The sequence below is a fragment of the Tupaia chinensis genome, unplaced genomic scaffold (assembly GCF_000334495.1).
Source record: "Tupaia chinensis unplaced genomic scaffold, TupChi_1.0 Scaffold141791_1, whole genome shotgun sequence".
NCBI classification, from domain to species: domain Eukaryota; kingdom Metazoa; phylum Chordata; class Mammalia; order Scandentia; family Tupaiidae; genus Tupaia; species Tupaia belangeri.
Genome location: NW_006201648.1, coordinates 176,260 through 196,567, shown reverse-complemented (window position 1 = coordinate 196,567; position 20,308 = coordinate 176,260). Strand labels below are relative to the sequence as shown.

Genomic DNA, 20,308 nt, shown 5'->3' with positions numbered 1-20,308 from the left:
ATGTCTTGTCCAGTCCAAGGCTATACTCCTCAAGGAACAATGATAGAAGAAATATATTTATAGCTACCTTTATATGTTTATTAGGTACTTGTTTTTCCTTACACCTACAATCTCATTTTACCTGATTTCCCTCATGGACTCTAATCTGAAAAGAAAGGAAAATTTTTCCTACTGATTTGTGTTCTCGAGAGATCATGTTGAAAGTGTGGTGAATCCAGTCTTTATTCCACGTTCTCTGTGAACTCTCCTGCCTCCAAAGGTCATTATGACCTTTCACCAACCATGAGTTAAAATTTAATTGTCACAGGTCAGCAGGTGGTGTGGAGGTTAAGGTGCTGGATCCCACATGGCTGACTGCACAGATTGAGTCTCGGACTCAGTGGCTTGAACATATCACCGGGTATGTGTGCCTGTGGGTCCAAAATTCTGAGAGGTGACTGGAGGAGAAGGGATTGCAGCATACTCATCCTCCCTGGGGGGTGAGTTCTCACTTTTCCTTTCTCGCCTTTTCTCTCTATCTCTGTCTCTATATCTCTCTCTGGTGAGCACATGTGCTCTACAGAGAAAATCAATATTTTTTGATTGTCACATACTACATGCATATACCTTGAAAAATATTGTATGCCTTACGAATGTACAGTGCAATGTACAGTACAATGACTGAATGTAAATAAATCATAAAATTTTAAAAATAAACATTTCTCCAAGTCTAACTAAGTAAGTTGTCTTTGCTAGTCCCTTGGATTTCCAAAACATAGACTGTGGTGGAGACACAGCTGTTGCTATCTCTAGAACCTGGTAGTATGGCCTCCTCACCAAGGGAGAGAACTGTGTTTTCATGCTACACAACCATGTGTAGTTCTATAATCCTTGGTTTCATAATACTTGTGAAGAAGCATTTGGGAGTTTTATCATGACATGCATTAAGAATTGTCATTTAGGACCCAGAGGTGATGTGGTAGTTAAGGCAAGGGACTCTTATATAGTCAATTGTTATTTAAATGCTAGAGCTGCTGGATTGAAGAAAACCATGCCAGGTATGAGTGCATGTGTGCCCAAGATCATGGGAGGGGAATGTAGGAGAAAGGAATGTGGTGTGGGCATCCCCCTGGGATGGGAATTTCCCACTTTCCCTCTCACCTTCTCTGTCTGTCTGTCTGTCTGTCTCTCTCTCTCCAGCAAGTACACACACCCTAAGGCAAAAACTGCTATAAAATAGAGAGAGAGATAGATAGATAGAGAGAGAGACTGCTATGTCTTAATAATGAGAATAAAATCCAGGCCAGCAGGTGGTGTGAAAATTAAATCACTGTCTACTCGCATGACTGTCTATACAGTTCAAGTTCTGGACCTGGTGCCTTGAAAATCATGCTGGGTGCCTAAATCCTGAGAAGAGACTGGAGGAGAAGAGAGTGTAGTGTCCATCCGTCCTGGGAAGGGAGGTGATCTCTCACTTTCTTTGTCTCTTTCTTTCTGTTATTTTCACTGCTGTTCTTGTTCCCAAGTTTGAAATTAATATATGAAATAGAAGAGTTGGGCAAAAAGGTTATCAGATACAGCAGGTTAAATAAAGCAAGTAATGTATATTGGATTAAGTTTAAATGAAACAGAAGCTCGAGAAAATATATAGCTGTTGCAAATCCCAAAAGGGAGTTGTTCTAGTCAAATCAGCAAGAAATAAGAGGACACCAGACATAGCCAAATTGTTAGGGTTATATTGTCAGCAGCTCACGGGAGGACTCATGTCTCTCAAAGACCCCACAGCCCTGTATGAATGGAGAGGAGTGCTTATAAAGGCAAAATATCAATCATTTCTGGGTTGACATGGTGATTACAATGGAAAATGAGGAGGGGCTGGAGAGGAAAGGGAGTTGGGTTTCTATGTGAAAGCATTTACAGAACCTGAATCGAGCAGGTTAATAATTTCATTTATTTATTTATTTATTTTTTCTTTTCCTTTTTTAAGTTTATTTATTTTAATTTACATTTTTATCACGTCTTTACAGTATGCATTTCTTTTTCCAATACAAAAACCATGTATGTCAGTCAAGACAAGGATATTACTATATATATATAATCAGCAACAAATAATTTCTCATTTTTTGTTAATTAAGCATACTTTTACCCATTTTTTTCCTTCCCCTTTTCCCTCCCTCCCTTCCATACTAAACTTTTTTTTCATGTTTTATTTACTCACAAAAGATCTTAAAGTATGGACAAAGCTAGACTCTAGTGACAAGTGTACTGTAATTTTCTTTAGAAACAATTTTTTTTCCTCTCCATTCTCCCTTTTACTAAAGAGAGGTGTAAATTAACTTATTTGTACACACACACACACACATGCCCGGTGTGAGTTTAAGCCACCGTGTCCAGGACTCGAACTGTAGTTGACTACATGAGGGTCCAGCAACATAGCCATTATGCCAACTGCTGATCCCAACAGGTTAATAATTTCTAAGGGCACTCTCCAGACCTTTGTTTAATGGTCCTCATGGCTCCTGACAGGAGTACAGTGATTGGCGATTACATTACCAGGGAACATCGAAACAATAAGGATTCAGGCTAGTTAGCAAAGGCAGTAATCTGACTAAAAGGAAGAAGTGAGTATAATGCAAAGTTTAAAGACCAAGGTGCTTCTGCTTCATTCCCCACTGGTTTTTTGAAAATGAATCAAATCATCGATTCATCCAGGGACAGTGACTAGTGTCTTCACAACCATCTCTTCTTCATCTTGGGAGGGTAGGGAACCTCTGTATTTGTTTAAGGGTCTAGATGTTTAGGCTTCAAAGGAGCATCATACCCTGATGTTCCCAATATTTATGGATTCACAGTTCCAGTAAGGGCAGAATATATATCAGTAAGACAATAATTATATTTATTTTGTTGGCCAGAGCAAAGTCTAATATAAGTCCCTTATTCCCAATAATTGTCTGATCCGGCCCACCTTTTGTTTCCACATTGTTGGAAAGGTAGGGTTTTCTTAAGTAAACCACAGAGGTCTATCTGGACGGAAATGGGTCACCAAAATGAAGCTGTGTTACTTAGTTCTCTTCCATCCCCATTCCAGATTCCCCATGACCAGTCAGTTCTCTTTGTCCTTTCTATGAATTGGGTAATGAGGAGGATAATCAGGAAATGGGACAGTCTTAGCTTGAGAGGATCCTGGGAATCCTAGATCTGCCATGTAACTTCTCTATCATTATGTGAGAGTGGTGCAACCAGATGGATGCCGTTGACCTTGATGGCAGTCAGAGTGGTGAGGATGACAGTATAGGGTCCCTTCCAGGCTGGAGTCAGTCCCTGCATTGTAAATTTCTTGAGTCTGAGTCTCCCAGTTGGAATGGATGGACAGGGTCTGAGTAGGGTTGGGCAAAGTGTCTAGAACACAGAGATGTATGGCCTTCTGGGTTGAATCAAGGGCCTATAAAAACTTGAGTAAACTATAGTTATGGATTTCAGCTTTCATTTCTTCTCAGTGTCAGGAGGAGAGGTGGAGGCTGTCCAAACATAATTCCATAAGGGAAAATTCCTCCCAATATGGAGTGCATAAGATTATCCAGATTAGGTACTAAGTATTTTCCCCTAACCAACTCAACAAGCAGATTATCCAGATTAGGTACTAAGTATTTTCCCCTAACCAACTCAATAAGCTTTGTTTTTTTTTTCCAGGTGGCTAATATGGTGTATCTAACTTATGATGACTCACCCAAATGCCTCAAGGACTATTGGCCTACTATGGAGAGCAGCCAATCTGAAAACATATGATTAAAACATGTGGTCTGTGTCTACATGTGGCCTGTCATCTGGTAATGGCAACCATTCTGTGGGTCCTCCAGTAGCTTACTGTTTGTGGGCCAATTTTTCCTCCTCCTAAGTGTAGGAGTGCAAGGATGGGGAGACTGAGTCCAGGTTGAGTACAAGATCTTTTAGTTGCTGATACAGATGTCTCCTCTCTAGTTAGGGCTCATAATTTTTTTTTTTTCTTGCCACATGGTCAACCAATCTACTTATTATTATTTTTTTTTTTTTGGAGAGGTTTTTGCTATAGGGCGCATGCACTCGCCAGACAGACAGAGAGAGAGACAGAGAAACAGAAAGCGAGAAATCACCCCCCAGGGGGTATGGCCACACCACAATCCCTTCTCCTCCATTCTCCTCTTGAGATCTTGGGCATGCACATACACGTGCCAGGCATGAGTTTAAGCCACTGGGTCCAGGACTTGAACCATGGTTCACTACATGGGAGTCCAGTGACAGAGCCATTATGCTAACTTCTGGTCCCACTAATCTTTCTTACTTTTTTATGAGTGTACTTTTAGAAATAATCTTAACCTTTGATCTAGACAGAAATTAATCTTGATCACTTTAAGGGTTACCTGAGGCTTGTACAGTGAGATTGTCAGATGTTCAAGGGTCTTGGGCCCCATCAACCCTCAAATTTAAAGGTCAGCATAGACTTTAGAGGAGTTCAGTGAATTCTGTCTCTAGTGACCAACTCTCCATTGGGGACAAGACCCCAGTGGGGAACATGAGGAAGCTAGTCATGGGCATTGGTCAGTGCTCAGGCTGCCCACATTGGAAAAAGAGTTTCTTTCGAGACAGAGACTCTGATCTGTGTTGTTTCTAGATCTTTCTCTGGAAGAAGTTCCCAGTCTTCAGGATTACAAGTGACTGAGTGCCATTTAAGTGAGAGTTAAATCGAAGTTAAGGTGCCTTGCCAGTTTGTTACAACATGCTTTGAGTCATTTGAGAATATTTTTATATCTGTTCTGAAATGGAAGCAAGCCTACACTGAGAAGTGAAACTAAGTTCCAGTAGATCCTGCAAGAAGCAACTGAGTACTGCCAGGAGGCAGTTTGCAGGTTTTACAAGGCATCTGCCTCATTGACTATACAAAAGCCCTAGCTGGAGAATGCACTCTTTTTTTTTTTTTTCTTTTTTGGGAGAGGTTTTTAGCTATAGGGTGCATGCACTCACCAGAAAGACAGAGACAGAGAGAAAGTGAGAAATCACACCCCCGGGGGGGGGTGGCCATGACACAATCCCTTCTCCTCCAGTCTTCTCTCGGGATCTTGGGCACATGTGCCCAGTGTGAGTTTAATCCACCAGGTCTGGGAGTTGAACCACAGTCGACTACATGGGAGTCCAGTGACATAGCCATTACGCTAACTGCTGGTCCCTGAGAATGCAGTCTTAATCTGAATTCTTGTTTCTGGGACTCGAACCACAGTTGACTACATGGGAGTTTAGTGACATAGCCATTACACTAACTGCTGATTCCTTATTATAAATTTTTAAATTTACATGCATTCCATTGTCTACCTACTATGCAATTTTGTCAAATACTTTCTTGCTTTCAGTTAATTTTGGCTTGACAGTTCAGGAAACCAATCAGTTTTTTAATAGAAGATGAAATTTCATCCAGTTAAATTATTAGATTTTTAGATACCTGTACTAGTAAGAGTACATCTTCTTTCCATGCTCTTTGTCAACTTCTTTAAGGACATAATGTTGGGATTATAGCCATGTGCAAAAGACTTCTAGAAAAGTCTCAAACAAAGCAATTACCTATGTACAATAAGATTTGAAACAATGATAGATAATGTTCTGACAAGAATTAACAACTGACAAAGAAATTTGGTTATTTACCAGTTTAACATAATAACCTACCATATGACTGACAAATATATTACCATAAATTACTGGGAATTTCAAATTATTTGTAACACAATACATATATAGACATATAAGTAGATAATATATTTATACATATAACTCGAATATATAGCAAAAAATTTAGAATTGCTTAATTTGACTATGCTTTCCATTTTTATCCCACATATAAAGAATAGCCTGATCAGTTTAATGTCTCCCTTTTTGGATGTTTTAGGGGAACTGGCAAAAAACAGAATTCTTGCCTGCTCCAGTCAGCTGATATGCACAGCAGTGGCCCTCCTAGCTTCAGCCCATAAGATATTGACTCACCCAGGTCATTGCAAGCAGCTGCATTACCACGGGGGACTGATGACTAGCCAACCCGAGGGGGTTATTTTCTGTCCAGACATTCAAAAAGCTGGACTGCAATTTTGCCAGATAAGAATCTTCCTGATGTTGTGCCTGAGTTTTGTTGTTATTGTTTTTTGTTTGTTTGTTTGTTTTTTGTTTTTGTTTTTGTTTTTCCTTGAAAGAAAAAGACAATCAGTGAGGGGGCAGGTAACAAGGATTTTAGGATAGGGTGAAGGTTTATGGCTCTGGCTATCAGTAGAGAGTAGAGTCCTTCTCCAGCAAATGAGATAATGGCTTTTAGTTTTTGCAAGAAGGTCTTTACCCAAAAGAGGGTATGAACACACCAGAATGACTAGGAATGAGTGAGTCACAGTATTACTTCCCAAGTTCACTACCCTCTCTGATGTCCAGGGACAGGGAGTTGACCGTTTTGTCACTCCTTGGATGGAGGTCTTCTTTTTTGTAATAGGTTCCATGGTTCAGATAAAACAGAGTGAACTGCACCAGTATCAAACAAAAAAAAAAAAAAAAAAAAAACCTAACAAGTTTTTCCCCTACTTGCTGAGTCAGCTCTTGAGGGCTCACTGGAAAGAAACCCTGATCTCGTCAGTCCTCCTCTTGGCTAAGGACTTTCCCTTCCTTCTGTCTGTTTTCTGGGTATTTCCTTACCCAGTGTCCATACCATTTGCGTTAATCCTTTGCTAGTGGGGGTTTGGGTCCTTTTCTTTTATCCCTTTGGGTTATCTCTCCTTTGTTGACTTCTTTCATGGTGGCTACTATGGCCCTAGCAACTTTCGTAGTCTGTCTATCCTCCTTGAGGTCCTGCCAACTGGAGCCTTCCAATTGTAGAGATCACTGGTTGAAAAGGGGATGTACACCAAGAAGGGGTAACCTCTTGGCCCTTCCTCTGAGGAAATTTTATTAATGTAAAAGTGCCCCTGTTGAGTCTGGGTTGGGTTTTCTCTTCTTTCATCCCCTACCTCTAAGTATCTACTCCAGGTATGTGACATTGAGATAGGGGAAGAGGAGGCAGTCTCTTGTTGACCTCTGTCAGCATCTTCTGGATGGTGCCTATTGAGACCATAAGGGGGAGGAAGATAAGGCTCATTTTGGCCCTGATGTTAAGACGAGAGGGTTTTGTCCTGTTTTCTAAGGGGGTTATAAAGGAGCTATTCTGGCTTCCCCTGATTTCTGAAAGGCAAGTATGCGCTTTGATATTTTCAAGTGAAACTTCTGCCTCTCGCAGAGCACAGGTAAAAGGCCAGAGGACAGAGATAGAAAAGAAATCTCAAAAGTAGGGACACTGAGGAGGCAGCCAAAATGAGCCCAAGAGAGCACAAGAGAAGATAGGGCTCTTATCCAGATGGAGGTGAACTGGGAGAAGGTAGACCAGAGCCTGGAAAACTCCTCTCGATAGTGTCCTGAGTCTTGAATTAATGTAGTAGGAACATCAGGGTGATGGCAAAGGAAGTGGGTTAGGACAGGAGTCTTATAAAGTCCTGTCAGGAATCCAGTGGGCACATCTACCAAATTGCCAGCCATCCTTAGGCTGTAGTATGAGAAGGCAAAGAATCTATAGAAACTCCTTTCCTAGGACTTTCTCTATGACCTTCTCAAGAAACAAAGGACCCAGCTCTCAAGGACAGAGGGACCTGTACATCATGAAGGAAGAAGAGGCTTTCTCCTCCTTTCTACCAAGATGTGATGTTAGACAAACAAGATAGGTACCTTCTCTGAGCAGGTGACAGTTCAGGTGTCCACCTGGCTGAATACATTTCGGAAACTTTGGTGCCTCTTAGCACCAGCTGCTGGGTATAAACTCCCCCCTAGGACTGGGCATGCAGGAAGGGATGGTCTCCCCCAGTGCCCATTGCAGCCTTAATCTATATGAGGTCACCACAGAACCACAGGTGAGGACCCACTCAGATCCTATAGCCAAAACCATAGAGCCACAAACACAATTACACACTCATTCACCATTCACACAAGAGGCTAAAAACATTCCCTCCCATTGAGAAATATTCCTTAAAATGACAGTAGAGACAGAAAAGACTCACAAAAGGGAATTCTCCTACAAGATCCTGAAATAGGAGAAAACATAAAGAGAAAATATTCCTCAATCAGTTCCAGGAAAACCCATCTGCAGACTGAGTAACAATAACTACAGGACTGAGACCAGCAGTTAGCATAATGGCTATGTCGCTGGACTCCCATGTAGCCAACCACAGTTGAGTCCTGGACCTGGTAGCTCAAACTCATGCTGGGCACATATGCGTGGGTGCCCAAGATCCCAAAAGGAGAATGGAGAAGGGATTGCAGCATGGCCATCCCCCCTGGGGGTGATTTATAGATTTCTGTCTCTCTGTCTCTCTCTGTCTTACTGGTGAGCACATGCGTCCTATAGTGAAAACCTCTCCAAAAAAAAAAAAGAAAAGAAAAGAAAAGAAAAATGAAAATAACTACAGGACCTGATGCCCAATATTCCTTGGTCAGTTCCTGGTAAACCAGTCTGGAGACTGAGTAACAAGAACAACTGAGTGCAATGCCTCAATTGCTAGGTAGCACATCTAGCAATTATTTTCACCTATGTCTTGGTGGAATCCAAGTAGGGGTTCCTCTAACTGCATCTAGATGGCCCTGGAATTCCCTTCAAGGAGCAACTTCCCATACCAAGCCCATACTCACCACTTGACCAGTCCCAAAGAAGAAACAAAAAGAGACAAGATCACGGGAAGATGCCTCTGGAAGTCTTTTCTAATTTCACTAGGACTCCACAATTTTTGAAGAAGTAGTCGGCACCTCCAGCCTAGCTGTCAATAATCCAAAAGGGTGGCTCTGGGACCCTGGAAAGCCCCAGGTGGCGCCTCCTCTAGAATATCTTCAGGTATTTAGCAGCCGATTCGAGTGAGGCTGCACTCCTTGGATGCCTCACCCAAGTACCAATAGATATTACCTCACTGAAGCCTCCAAATTTTGTAATCAAATCAGCAAGAAATAATAGGACATCCAGTCATGGCCAAATTATTGGAGTGTTATTGCTGGCAGCTGTGGAAGGACTCATGTCTCTCAAAGACTCCACAACCCTGAGTGAAAGGAGAGGGATGTTTATAAAGGCAAAAATCACAATCATTTTTTTTGGTTGACATGGTGATTACAGAGGAAAATGAGAGGGGTGGTGTAGAGAAAAGGGAATTGGGTTCCTATGCAAAAAGCTCTTACAGAAGTGGATCAAGCAGCTTAATAATTTTTTAAATTTATTTATCCTCATAATAATCTTGTTTATATTACATTGAATCACATATAACTTTACAGTGTATTACATATATTTTTCCAGAAGGACTACCCTAATAAGCAGGTTAATAATTTCTAAGGGCACTCTCCAGACCTTTGTTTAATGATCCCTATGGCTCCAGGTGGGTGTTTGGTGACTGAAGATTACATTGCTAAGGAACATCCAAATAAAAACGTTTCAGGCTAGTTAACAAAGACAGTAAGACTGTTAATCACTTTGTCTACTGTGGGCAGAAGGAGGAAGCAAGTATTACATGAAGTTCAAAGATGAAGGTGCTTCTTCAGAAGGAGAAAAGAGAAGAAAAAATTAACAGACAAAGGATTGTAAAGTTCTCTGTTAAAAAAATTCTGTAATTATTTATTTTAAAAAACTTTTGACAAGTTATAAAGCACACTAGATGTCTAAGTCCCCATTATCAATAAGAACAGTTAAAATCCTAAAATGTGATGGAAGGATGGACCCAAAAGTGAAAAAACTGTGCTCTCAAATATTTTTCTCCCTCAAATCATTTAAATGGTTTTACTTTCTGCACGGTTTTGTTTTGTTTTTCCAGAAAGGAGTACAACTCAGTACTGCTGCTTCAGTAAAACAAACTAAATATTCTTCACAATGACCTATGCCACGTGAGAAGAAATTATTCTGACAAACGTACACAATCCCATGAGATGAATGAGGATTTCCCAATAATTTTGATGTGAAATTGGAAACGATTTTGGTAAAGTGGGAAAATGTCAAAGGGGAAATCGGTTGACTATCAGAGAGAACAGATATCTTAATTTAAAGGCTTACTAAAATTTTACAAAGAGATTGAAATTAAAAGAATGGAAACTGGGAACCAGCAGTTAGTGTAATGGCTATGTCGCTGGACTCCCACGTAGTCGACCGCGGTTCATGTCCCGGACCCGGTGGCTTAAAACTCACGCCGGGCACGTGTGCGTGCGTGCCCAAGATCCCGAGAGGAGAATGGAGGAGAAGGGATTGCGGCGTGACCATCCCCCCTGGGGGGTGATTTCTCGCTTTCTGTCTCCATGTTTCTCTCTGTCTGTCTGGCGAGCGCACGTGCCCTACAGTGAAAATCTCTCCAAAAAAAAAAAAAAAAAAAAAAAAGAATGGAAACTGCAGGCACTCATAGGAGGATAAAGTTCTACTAGCTTGGAAGCATTGATGCCTGCAAACAGAGCAGCTTATTCTGTCCCAGAAAAACTGGTTCTTTTATACCTTCCCCCAAGTAATATTTGCAGGACCTTCTTTATGTCTTTATTCCTCAGACTATAGATGAAGGGGTTCAGCATGGCTGTGACCACAGTGTACATCGCTTAAGCTCTTGCTCTTGAGTATGAGCTGTGGGTAGCAGCAGAACTAAGATAAACACCCAGGTCTGAGCAATAAAATAAGGAGACAACTGAGAGGTGAGAGGCACAGGTGGAAAATGCTTTGTGCTTTCCCTGAGCTGATGAGATCACACGAATGGAGGAAACTATCTTACAGTAAGAATAAAGTATCACAGTGGGGGTACCACCACTCAGCAGCACAGATGTAAAATCCATCACCATGTCATTAACAAAAACATCAGAGCAAGCAATATGGACCAGCTTACTAAGATCACAGTAGAAGTGGGGTATTTTCACACATGTACAGAAGGACAGCTGCAATGCCATTAGACTCTGTAATAAAGCATACAGGGCACCTATAACCCAGGATGCCAGAACCAGTTGTCCACAGAGCCAGGGGTTCATGATGACAGAGTAGTGCAGGGGGTATCAGATGGCCACATACCAGTCACAGGCCATCACTGTCAGGAGGAAGTCATCCAACACTATAAACAAATGGAAAAAGAAAATCTGGGTGATGCAGCCTGCATAGGTGATGACCTTGCTCTGTGTCTGGATGTTCACCAGCTCTGGGAAGCTGCGCACCAGCGAGTCTGCCGAGGTTTCTCAGAGAGCAAACAATTACCATGATTGGTTCCCTTCCAAAAACCTGACCTTCGAAACCTTGCTCTGATTGGCCACTAGAATCCCTCAGATTTGCATATCCGGCACCTCATGATTGGTCCAAAAGCAACCAATCATAACCCACCGTTAACAACCAATCAGGGCCCACCGTTAACAACCAATCAGGGCCCACCGTTTACAACCCACCAGAGTGTATATAACCACGATGCCTGGCCCACAGTAGCCAGACGACGACGACAACCAGGAAGATGACAACTGAAGAGCCTGAAAAGCTGAAACACCGCACAGTCTCCAGACAACCCTGAAGATCCTGAAGAGCTGACACTGCATCGTCTCCAGACGAACTGGGAGACCCTGAAGAGCTGTAACACTACATCGTCTCTGGACGACCCTGAAGAGCTGTGATACCGCGTCGTCTCCGTGCTGCTCACAGTAGACGACGCGACCCTTAAGAGCTGTGACACTGCATCGTCTCTGTGCTGTACCGTGCTGCCCACAATAAACAGACGACACTGTCGTCTCCGTGCTGTAACACTACGCTGCTTGCCCCAGCTCTCACTCCTTCACTCAGGAAACCTGTTCGGCTGTCCCCCCGAGTCGGGACAACCAGCACCATTGGGATGGTGGTGGAGGTGACACGGATGTCTATGAAGGAGAGGATGGACAGGAAGGAGTACATGGGGGTGTGCAGGTGAGAGTCTGAGATGGTGGCCAGGATGAGCAGGTTTCCAATCACAGTGATCAGGTACATGGAGAGGAAAAGCCCAAATATGAGGGGCTGCAATATTGATTCCTCTGTAAGTCCCAGGAGAAGAAATTCTGAAATTTGTGTATCGTTTCCTGGTTCCATTTCCTGGTTACTCCACAAAAAGAAGAAAATAAGATGAATAACTTCACACAAACATGTATTACTCACATAGTTGAAATGTACTAGTTAGTATTTTCTTAGTTACAAAATTATTATCTATATTTTTGAATGGATCTAATCCCCTTTAGGCTTTCACATTGCCATCTCTGCTTAGGACTTCCTATCTCACTTCTTTGTTCCAGTAGATAAAATATACAAATAGCACACATACCAAACTATGACCTCTAGAGTCCTCAGCCATGTTGATTAGGAAAAAAAAAATGCATATGAGACCATTCTGCAATACCAAATCATGTTTTCCCTAAAAAGGTACAGAAATGGTGCCAAAATTTCAATTGCTAAGCTTTCCATAGACAGGAAACGTGACTGTTTCATAATTTTTTAGTTTTTTTTTTACTTTATTTTATTTTTATTTTATTCTATTTTTATGATTCTTATCTTTTTTTTGAAACCTTTGATCACTGTACATCATCTGGCTCATAAAGAGTTTATCATTTGTTTTTAAAGAGACAAAAATATATGCTCATTAAAATGAAGGGAAATACCAGATGAAGTAGTGGTTACATCACTGAATATGGATGATCATGATTCGAATCCTGAACACACTGGCTTGAAACTCACAACAAGTGCATATGCATGTGTGCCCAAGATCCTGGGAGGGAAATGAAAGAGAATGGATTCCAGTATGGCCATCAACCCTCGGGAGTGATTTCTCACTTGCCCTCTCACTGTCTCTGTCTCTCTCTCTCTCTGATGAACTCAGCAGTCTAAGACTAAAACCTCTTTTAAAATAAATGAAAATTAATAAAAAGACAGAAGGTGGCATGGTGATTAAGGCATTGTTCCAATACTGAACCTTGCAGCTTGAAAATCACCGTGTGTACATGTGAATGGATGTCCAAAATCCCAAGAGGAGAATAGAGAAGAAGGGATTGTGGCTTGTCCATCACCCCTGGGGAGTGATTTCTCACTTTCTCTCCATCTCTCTCTCTCTCTCTCTATCACTCTTCCGCATGCACACACATCCTATGGGAAACAACTCCATCCCCCCGACAAACAAACAAACAAACAAACAAACAAGAGAGTGTGTATGATGAAGAGAAAAAGATCTAATATCAGATGGCCCTGAGAAATGGTGATGAAGAGAAAACTCCCTTGGTCCTGAAGCATGCCATACCCAGTTAGATCCCTGTATGCCCAATATAAGTAATGAATTAGCTAAAATTGTAACATTTTTGATACAGAATAGAGTGATGTATTGATGATGTCTGGACACCTTACAGATTAAACTACCCAAGAGGACAAGTAGCAAAGACAATAAGCTCACAAATCACAAAATACAACATAATAGAGGATCTTTAAAGAAAGTACAAAATTCTATGGAGTTATAGTGAATTAAAAACTAAAAGAATCAGAAAATTGGGTTTTCCTTATCAGACCTAGCCCTCAGTGACTCCCAGAAGAGAATGAAGCAGAAATTTCATACCTTGAAACAAATGACTTGACTCTCCATGAAAATATCTCCTGTTCAATGAATAGCTTCAAACACATGACTCCATTCTCCAGGAAGAATGCACCTCTGAAACCAGAAGGTTGTGTGGTGATTCAGACAATGGAATCCTACATGGCTTACCAGAGTTCAATCCCTGGACCTAGCAGCTTAACAATCATACTGAATCTGTATGCACATGCTCAAAATCTCAAGAGGAGAAAGGAGAAGAGATTGTGGTGTGGTCATTCTTCTGAGAAATGACTTCTCACTTTCCCTCTCTCTGTCTTTGTCTGTCTTTCTCTGGTAAGCACGTGTGATCTATGGAGGAAACAAATTAAAGAGAAAAATAGAAAAGTAAGACAATTATGGGAAACAGAAATGTATTATTATCTGTTAATGATAATGTATGTAATATACTCAACTTGATTGGTATGAAGTGTTTTCATGTTTGGTAAAGTCACTTTACAAGCTATGTGATGTATAAAGATTGAATGTATGAAATACATTTTAAAAAATAAGAAAAATTTAAAAATAACTAAAGGATAGGAGAATGCTCAGTTGGAAAAGGACTTGTATATCCATGTTTATTGCAGCAGTATTCACAGTTGCTAAGACATGGAACAACCCAAATGTCCACAAACAGATGAATGGACTGGAAAAGTTTGGCACATACACTCAATGGAATAACATTTAGCCATAAAACAAGAAGATCCTAGCATATGATAGAAAGGGGTAGAATATGGGAGATTTAATGCTGAGTGAAGCAATCCAGGCTATGAAAGAGAGAAATTAAATGTCTACACTTAATATATACTAACTATCTGCACTCTGTGGTAGAGATTGAAAGACTAGAGGACATAAAGGCAGTGAAAATAATTATGGATGCTGGAGACAGTGCAGAAGAAGGATAGGAGAAGGGAACAGTGGAGGGAAGGAAACCAGGGAGAAAAAATAGAGAGGCAAGATTTTTGGGACACAAAAATGATTTATTACCTATTGATTATAATGTGTATTCTCAACTGGACAGGTTTGAGATGTATTTTATTTTGGGTAAATTCTCTGTACAAGCCAAATTATGTATAGAATCAAATGTTTAAAAAAGAATAATAATGACAAATTTCAATTGAGAAAAATAAAAAGTAAGATAAAATAAAAAGTAAAACACCTCTTACCTCTACAATTCCTGCCCCACCCACATTGATCTCCCAAAAACTGTACTTCACTTTAAGCTTCACAACACTGAAGATCTTTTTTTTTTTGAGAGGTTTTTGCTATAGGGCACATGTGCTCGCCAGACAGAGAGACAGAGAGACAGAAAGTGAGAAATCACCCCTCAAGGGGGATGGCCACACCACAATCCCTTCTCCTCCAATCTCCTCTCAGGATCTTGGGCATGCATGCACACACGCCTAGCGTGAATTTAAGCCACTGGGTCCAGGACTCAAACCACAGTTGACTACGTGGGATTCCAGCGACATAGCCATTACGCTAACTGCTGGTCCCAACACTGCAGATCTTCAGTACTCACTTTTATATAATGTGCTTCCTTCTGCTTGGAGTCTCTGTCATTGATATATTAGAAATTTTTTTAGAATAAAAAATTTGAGTACCATCAATCCAGTCAATTCAGTGGGAAAAGGAAATCCTCTTTAGCATATGATGCTGGAAAAACTAGGTATCCTGCTGCAAAAAGATGAAGCTGAACCCCAATATGTCACCATTAACAAAAATCAACTCCAAATGGATCAAAGATCTAAACCTAAGACTGCAAACAACAAAATTACTGATGGAAAACACTGAGAAAACTCTGGAAGACACTGAGGTAGGCAGAGACTTCTTTTTTCAAATTTATTTGTTCATTTTTAAAATTTGACCAGAGAGAGACACATAGAGAGAGAGGGAAAGTGAGAAAGCAAGCCACCACATCTGGGACTCAAACCATGGTTAGCCATATGGGAATGTCGAGCACTTTAACCAACATGCCACCTGCAAGACCCCAAAAACATAGGCAATAATTTCTAAAGTAGACAGGTGGGATTACATCAGATTAAGAAGTTTCTGCACAGCAAAGGACACTAATTAGTGTGAATCAACAGCCCCCAGAATGGGAGCGACTTTTTGTTAACTATGCCTCAGATAAGAGATTGATAACCAGAATACACAGGGAACTCATGTGGCTTACCCAGAAGAAAATGATTAATCTAATTCAAATATGGAGAAATGAGCTGAATAAACATGTCTCTAAGGAAGACATGCAAACAGCCAAAAAGTTTATGAAAAAAATGCTCAACATCCTTCATAATATAGGAGATGTAGATCAAGACCACAATAAGATACCACACATGAAAAAATGCTCAAAATCCCTCATAATAAAGGAGATGTAGATCAAGATCACAATAAGATACCACCTAACCCCAGTCAGAATGGCAAAGATTAAAAAAGAGAGAGAGAGAGAGAGAGAGAGAGATAAGTGCTTTCAGGGATGTGCTAAAGGGAACACTACTATATTGTTGGTGGGAATGTAAATTGGTCCAACCACTATGGAGGACAATATGGAAGTTCTTCAAAGACTTTCAAATATAACTACCATATGATCTGGTAATTCCACTCATGGGTATCTACCCAAAGGACAGGAGAACACTTAGTTAGAAAACCACTTGCACAACTACATTTTTTGCAGCATTATTCACAATTGCTAAGACATGGAACCAACACTAATGTCCACAAACAGATGAATGGATTGAAAAAGTGTGGCACCTACAAATAAAACTACTATATGATCCAAAAATCCCACTCCTTGATATCTGCCCAAAGGACAGAATAATACTTAATTGGAAAGGTGCTTGCACATCGATGTTTATTGCAGCACTATTCACAATTGCTAAGTCATGGAAACAACCCAAATGCCCACGAACAGTTGAATGGATAGAAAAACATTGGAATACTATTCGTCCCTAAAAAACAACAAAACCCTGGCATTTTAAAAAAAACTTTACAGTGTATTACATTGCTTTTTCAAAAGGGAATGTCATGCATAGACACTGGCTTTTGACAAGAAGTGGATGAATTTGGAAGACTTACTGCTGAGTGAAGCAAGCCAGGCTATGAAGGAGAGGCATTGTAGGTCCCCACTTAATATATACCGAGTGTCCACACTTCATGACTGAAACTAATTCACTAAAGGATATAGAAACACAATATATAGAAATAAATACCAGATGTAGTTTGTGTGCAAGAGGGTCTGAAGAAGGACATTTAGAAGAAAAATAGGGAGGCAAAGTATTATTATCACAAGGAAATGTTGTATTATTTGTTGAAGATATTTTGTAGTTTTATCAACTGTATTAGGGAGAAATGTTCACCTGTTGAGATATCCATTTTGTAAGACAAATAATAATTTTATTGAATGTATAAAAGAAAATGAAATGAAAAATAAATAAATTAATAAAAAAAAGAAAAAGTGTGGCACATATACTCCATGGAATACTATTTAGCCATAAAAAAGAACAAGATCCTGGAATTTGAGAGAAAGTCGATGAACATGGAAGATCTATTGCTGAGTAAAGCAAGACAGGCTATGAAACAGAGACATCATATGTCTCCACTTAGCATATGCCAACTGTCTACCCTCTATAGGAGAGAATGAAGGACTAGAGGATATAAAAGCTTTAAAAATTATTATAGATGCTGGGAACTAGCAGTTAGTGTAATGGCTATGTTGCTGGACTCCCACGTAGTCGACCGCAGTTCGTGTCCTGGACCCAGTGGCTTAAAACTCATGCTGGGCACTTGTGCATGCGTGCCCAAGATCCCGAGAGGAGAATGGAGGAGAAGGGATTGCGACGTGACCATCCCCTCTGGGGGGTGATTTCTCGCTTTCTGTCTCTATGTCTCTCTCTGTCTGTCTGGCGAGCACACGTGCCCTATAACGAAAACCTCTCCCCCCAAAAAAAAAATTATTATGGATGCTGGGGATAAAATGGAAGGAGAGTAGAAGAGGAGAAGAGGACAGGAAGGGAAATTTGAGGGGAAAATGGTGAAGTAAGACATTTGTAGGAGATAGATAGGATTTGTTGCCTGTTGGTGATGGTATATGTAGTAGTTTCAACTCATCTGTTGTGTGGTGTATGAAATATTGAGTAAAATCTTTTACAAACTAAATGATGCATAATGATTGTATAAATAATAATAAATAATACTAAAAAACACAAAAAGTTATTTGAGTAACATTGTACAAAAATTGCTCTGAATTATATACCTCATTAGAGACTACATTACTTTTAAGAGTTTCATGTGGGGGGCCAGCAGGAGTTGTGGTGGTTGAGTCACTGGACTCCACAGGGCCAAAATGGTTCAAGTCCTGAAATTGGTAACTTGTTTCCTCACTATCTCTCTCACTCTCTTTCTCTAGTCAAATCAAATAATAACAAAATCAAATAAAATAATTATTTAATAAAGAGAAAATCTTTAAAAAGTGTTGCATGTCATTCTATGAGATAATGATACTTTTCAATATTTCTGATACAAAGCTAGGAATAACAATGAAAAAGTATGAAGATACTAAAGAAAGAATCGTCTGGATATGTGAGTGTAGAAACTTAAATACAGAATTACTTAAATAGAATAAACATATACTTTCACAATCTGATCAGAGCATCACAACTGTTTGCTCCAAGGCTTTAAATTCTGCAATCATTGTTTCTACTCCAGACCAAAAATTTTTTTCAAAATTTCCCTCCCAAGACTTTTTTCAGAGCCCTCTTTATGTCTTTATTCCTCAGACTGTAGATGAAAAGGTTTAACATGGGCGTGAACACAGAGTACATCACTGAGGCTGTTGCACTTGAATGTAAGCTGATGATAGCACCAGCACAAAGGTACACACCTAGACGTGTACAAAACATAAGGAGACAACTGAGAGGTAAGAAGCACAGGTGGAAAATGCTGATGGGATTGTACGAATGAAAGAAACTATCTTAGAGGAAGAGTAAAGGATCCCAGTGAGGGGATCATCACCCAGCAGCACAGATGAAAAATAGGTCACCAAGTCATCAAGAAAGGTGTCAGAGCAGGCAAGGTGGACCACCTGATTAAGTTCACAGAAATAGTGGGGGATTTCCACATGTACAGAAGCATAGCCGCAATACCATTAAGGTTTGCAACAAGGAATACAGGACACTCATGATGCAGGATGCCAGAACCACCTTCCACAAGGCAGGGGTTCATGATACAAGGAGTGATATATGGCTACTTACAGGTAATAGGCCATTACCATCAGAAGGAAGTCATCCAACACTAAGAAAACTATGTCATAGAACTCTTGGGTTATGCAGCCTGCATAGGTGATGACCTTGCTCTGTGTCTGGATGTTCACCAGCATCTTTGGGATGGTAGTGGAGGTGAGACCAAAGTCTACAAAGGACAGGTGGGAGAGGAAGAAGTACATGGGGGTGTTCAGGTGGGAGTCTTGGATGGTGGCCAGGATGATGAGCAGGTTTCCACACAGTGATCAGATACATGGAGAGGAAAAGCTTAAATATGAGGGGCTGCGATTCTGGCTCCTCTGAAAACCCCAGAAGAAGAAATTCTGAAATTTGTGTACCATTTCCTGGTTCCAAAATGACTACCTGAAAAGAGGAAAATGAGATTACTAATTTCACATGAACAGGAATTACTCATAGAGCTGAAATGCCATAGTTAATATTTTGCAGTCACAATGTTATTTTCTATATTTTTGTATGATCTACTCCTCTTTAGGCTTTCATAGTGTCATCTCTGCTTGGACTTCTTATCTCACTTCTTTGTTCCCATAGATTATGTGTATATATGTTTTTTAACATATTTATTTCTTGAAAAATAATTGTAGTACATATTTATGGAGTAAAATATGGTGTTTCAATAGGGCTTTGTTTTAGTTTTACTCTCAGGCAGATGCACTCACTGGACAGAGAAACAGAGAGAGAAAGTGAGAAATCACCACCAATGGGCAATGGCCATGCAACAATATTCTCTTCTCTCAGGATCTTGGGAGTGCATGCACACATGCCGGGCATTTTTTTTTTTTTCAATCTGCCAAATCTGGGCCTTTCACTGACTGCTGATCATGTGTGATCCAGCAGCATTAACCACCACAGCACCAGCTGGCCCAATAACTGAAGCATTATATCCATTGAAAAAACTGTTTTCCTCTTTCACCGATCTTTGACAACCACCATTCTGTTGTCTTCTATGACACTGACTACTTCGGATACCTTAGTCAAGTGGCTTCACTCAGTATTTTAGTTTAAGTTTTCCATTGATCAAAATAGATCTCTCCTTAATTTTTTCTGTTAGTTAGTATTGAGACCACTGTACTATAAGATCATAATTTGCGGGACCAGCAGGTATCATACTCATTAAGGTGCTGGATTCCAATATGTCGAGTCATGGTCTGAGACCTAAATCATACTGAACATGTGTACATGTGTGTCCAAAATCCCAAGAGAAAATTGGAGAAGAGATTTCAGCATGAATACCCGGTGGGTGATTTCTCACTTTCCCTCTCTGTTTCTTTGTGTCTCTTTCTCAGGTGAGCAAATGTGCCCTATGGCAAAATATGGCCCCCAAAAAGGTATTTGTGTTTACTACTGATATAGAAAGATTTTTTTTTTTTTCTTTCTTTCTTTTTTTTTTTTTTTGAGAGATTTTTTTGGCTA

At 40.3% G+C, this 20,308-nt stretch overlaps 1 pseudogene; it reads right to left on the bottom strand.

The window, feature by feature from the left end:
• Positions 1–10,482: 10,482 nt before the first annotated feature.
• On the bottom strand, positions 10,483–12,103 carry LOC106733236 (olfactory receptor 7A5-like; annotated as a pseudogene).
• Between the last annotated feature and the right edge of the window lie 8,205 nt (positions 12,104–20,308).